The sequence below is a fragment of the Prionailurus viverrinus genome, chromosome E1 (assembly GCF_022837055.1).
Source record: "Prionailurus viverrinus isolate Anna chromosome E1, UM_Priviv_1.0, whole genome shotgun sequence".
NCBI classification, from domain to species: domain Eukaryota; kingdom Metazoa; phylum Chordata; class Mammalia; order Carnivora; family Felidae; genus Prionailurus; species Prionailurus viverrinus.
The window spans coordinates 538538-542258 of NC_062574.1; positions in this window are offsets into that span (position 1 = coordinate 538538).

A 3721-nucleotide genomic window follows, 5' to 3' on the forward strand; every position below is an offset into this window, starting at 1 on the left:
ACGTGGGGCTCGAACTCACAAACTGCGAGATCGTGACCTGAGCCGAAGTGGGGCATTCAATCCACTGAGCCACCCTGGTGCCCCTAAATTTTTTTAATATTTATTTTTGAGAGAGAGAGAGAGAGAGCGCTTATGAGCGGGGTAAGGGGAGAGAGAGGAAGAGAGAGAGAATCCCAAGCAGGCTCCATGCTGTCGGCACAGAACCCGACACAGGGCTTGAACCCACGGACGGCGAGATCATGACCCGAGCCCAAGTCGGGAGCTTAACCGACTGAGCCACCCAGGAGCCCCTAGTTATTATTATCATTACCATTATTTATAGTTTTTCATTATTACTGCTTAAAACTGTAAACTATTAGTTTACAGTTTGCCAAGTTATTGTCTACATAAAGTCCACGTCCTTGGATTGGTTATGTGTCTCTCAAGCCTTTTTTTAATCCATCCCTTTTGTCTCTCCCTGCAGTTCATTTGTTGAAGAAATTTGGCCACCTGTTCCTCTATGGTTTCCTGAGATCTCGAGTTTACTGATGACGTCATCAGGGTATCATTTCACATGTCCTGTTCCCTCTGTGTTCTGGGAAGTGGTGGTCGGATCTAGAGATTTAACCGGAGTTGGGTTGGATTTTGTTCAGACCCCCCCCCCTTCAGTGGTATTGGGGACTTCCATCCAGAGGTACACCAGTCTGATTTTTCTTTATTTTCTAGCTTCTATTCTGATAAAAAAGCTGTGACATTCCCACTGTCGTGGGACAGACAACGTGACTCACTGTTTGCAACTTCTGTGGCTGACTTTGCACAGGCAGTGTGGACTAGCCCGTCCCTGACAGTTACGGGGTTTTCCCTCTGGGTCAAAGAGAGAGCAACGTCTTAATGGGACAGGGGCCAGCAAGGGTGGGGCACCATTTTCTCCATCCCTCCCACCTACCCTGGCTCAAGCTATGGGCACAGGAGGACCTTGGCTGAACCCTGGGGTGACGCTCAGCTGGCTAATTTCTCTGAGTCTCAGTCTCCTCAACCGTAAACGGTGATAAATAATCTCTCCCAAAGAGGGTTTATGGTGGACTGGCTAATGTTGCAGTCACCCAGCATCTTTTTTAAAAAGTCTGTTTGCTTATTTATTTATTTATTTATTTATTTAGAGAATCCCAAGCAGGCTCCACACTGTCAGCGTGCAGCCTGACTCAGGGCGTGAACCCAGGAACTGTGAGACCATGACCTGAGCCAAATCCAGAGTCAGACAGACGCTCAACCCACTGAGCCACTCAGGCACCCCGCACAGCACCTTTTGAAAACCCGTGTGCCACACGCCAAGACAGTTTCCCAGCCCCTCTCTCGCCAGGTTGGACCCTTGGCTTCTGAGGGCACCTTCAGGAGAAATATGAGACGAAACCTCTCTGCCACATCGCAGACACCCACCACCCTCATCAGGAACAGCCAAGCCCCTGTTCGTGGAGGGGACGATGAGGCCCCAGGCAGGAGAGTGACTGCATCAGGGAGCCAGGGCTGATGTAGGACAGAAACACAGGTCCTCCAATCTGAAGACCGGGGAGCAAAGGGGAGAGAGTGAGGGGCAGGAAACCCGTCTGGCTGTGACTCGTCTAATTTTTATTGTCATCTTCCCTTTGGCTCCCATCGTGAGAAGAAAAGAGAAACCCAGTACTGCCCCTGGCAGGAGCCTGTGGAGTGAGGTGGCTGCAATGGGCTGCAATGGGAAGAATGGAAGGGGGTGGGGTGGGCTGTGAGTTTACTGGGAGGCTCAGGTTGCTTCCTGGTACCTCCCAGGGAGGCTCAGTGCACCGGGCAACTGAGGTCCCCAGCCTCCCGCACAGACACCCTCTGTTCAGGAAGGAGCTGGGTTGGTCACGAGAGCTGCCTCCTTTGAATGGCTGTGGGAGGAGGGCAGGGGAGCCAGGGCTGGGGGGGGGGGGGGAGGAGGAGAGGGGAGCCAGGGTTGGTGGGGGACAGGGGAGGGGAGGGGAGCCAGGGCTTGGGGGGGAGGGGAGGGGAGCCAGGACAGACCTTAACCCAGGCAGAGCCCAATCCTGTAGGGAGGGACCCAAGGGAGGCCAGGTCGTCAGTCAAAGGGGAAGTGGCACCTTCCCTGGCTGCACAGAACCTGTCAGGTGCCCTCTGCAGCCCCTCCCCCTCCCCCTCCCAGCCCAGCCCAGGGCCTCCTGGGCAGAGAGGTCATGGGAGGGAAGACGCTGGGAAGGCTGGGGAGCACCTGAGGGAGATGGCCGGCTTCTCCCTCTGGGAAGGTGATTCAGCTTCGCCCAGGGTCACCTGCTTGGGAGCCAGAGGAGTGACCCTGTCCCTCTGCGTCTGGATCTCATCAGTGCTGGTTTATTCTGTCTCCCAGCACTCACTTGGCTGGTCCTCTGTCACGTTCAGGAATTGTGCAGGAATCATCTCCTGGCTCCAAACTCCCACCTGTGGATGGAACACTGAGGTCTGGGAGGAGACGGGGCTTCCCTCTGGGTCCTGCAGCACTGTAATAACAAGTGACCTCCTCTCCTTTAGTGTTTATTTATTATTTTTCACACACACACACACACACACACACACACACACACACGAGAGCAGGGAAGGGGCAGAGAAAGAGGGAGAGGCAGAGAGAGAGAAAGAGAGATTCCCAGGCAGGCTCTGAGCTGTCAGCCAAGAGCCCAGCTCAGGGCTTGGAACCACGAACCACGAGATCGTGAGCTGAGCCGAAGTCAGACGCTTAAACGCCTGAGCCACCCAGGCACTCTGAAAAGTGACCTACCTTTTAAGTTATTTCATATACACACGTACATCATACACATATATGAAATAGGTGTTTCATAACATTTTGGTTAATTTAATAGTATTCCGCAAAATTCAAAGGGCACAGAAAAGGAGATCTCTTTCCCGCTGCTATCCTGGGTCTCTCAGCACCCACCTAGGACCCCAGGGTTGACTGCACTTGGCTGTTTCTTATTGATCCTTCCAGGGACACCCGATGCTAGCAAACAGCCACTTTGTTTCAAAGCAGAAACTTTGTATGCTGTACTCACTGTTCTCTGCTTGGATTTTGCATGTAACAAATGTTAATTATGATCCTTTAATTTTCGTGGCTTGCCACCTTATTCTTTTTAATGATACATAGTATTTAATTGCATGACTGGAGCATCATTTATTTCACTGGCCTCCCATTCAGGTTCCAAACGTCAGTGAGTCCACTGGTGCTTAAGGTGTGTGTCTTTGGGCACGGATCCCTGGGGGTAAATTTCTGAAAGTGGAATTGGACTAAGTTGCTTTCTTTAATTTTTCAAATTAAAAAAAAAATTAACGTTTATTTATTTTTGAGAGAGAGAGAGACAGAGACAGAGAGAGACAGAGCTTGAGCAGGGGAGGGGACGAGACAGCGGGAGACCCAGAATCCGAAGCAGGCTCCAGGTGCCGAGCTGTCAGCACAGAGCCTGATGCGGGGCTCGAACTCATGGACAGTGAGATCATGACCGGAGCTGAAGTCAGACACCTGACTGAGCCACCCAGGTGCCCCGGTTTATTTAATTTTTTTGATAGATGTCGCCAAATTGCCGTCCACAGGGGTTGTACCAACAGTCTCCCCACCAACACCCTGTGCTGGTGCCTGTGCTGGTGAGCCAGCGAGCTTAGCTTTTGTTGTTTCTTGTTTCGCGAGCAAATCTGAGTACCTTGTCTCTACATCTCTTATTTCCTGAATGAGGCTGAGCATCTG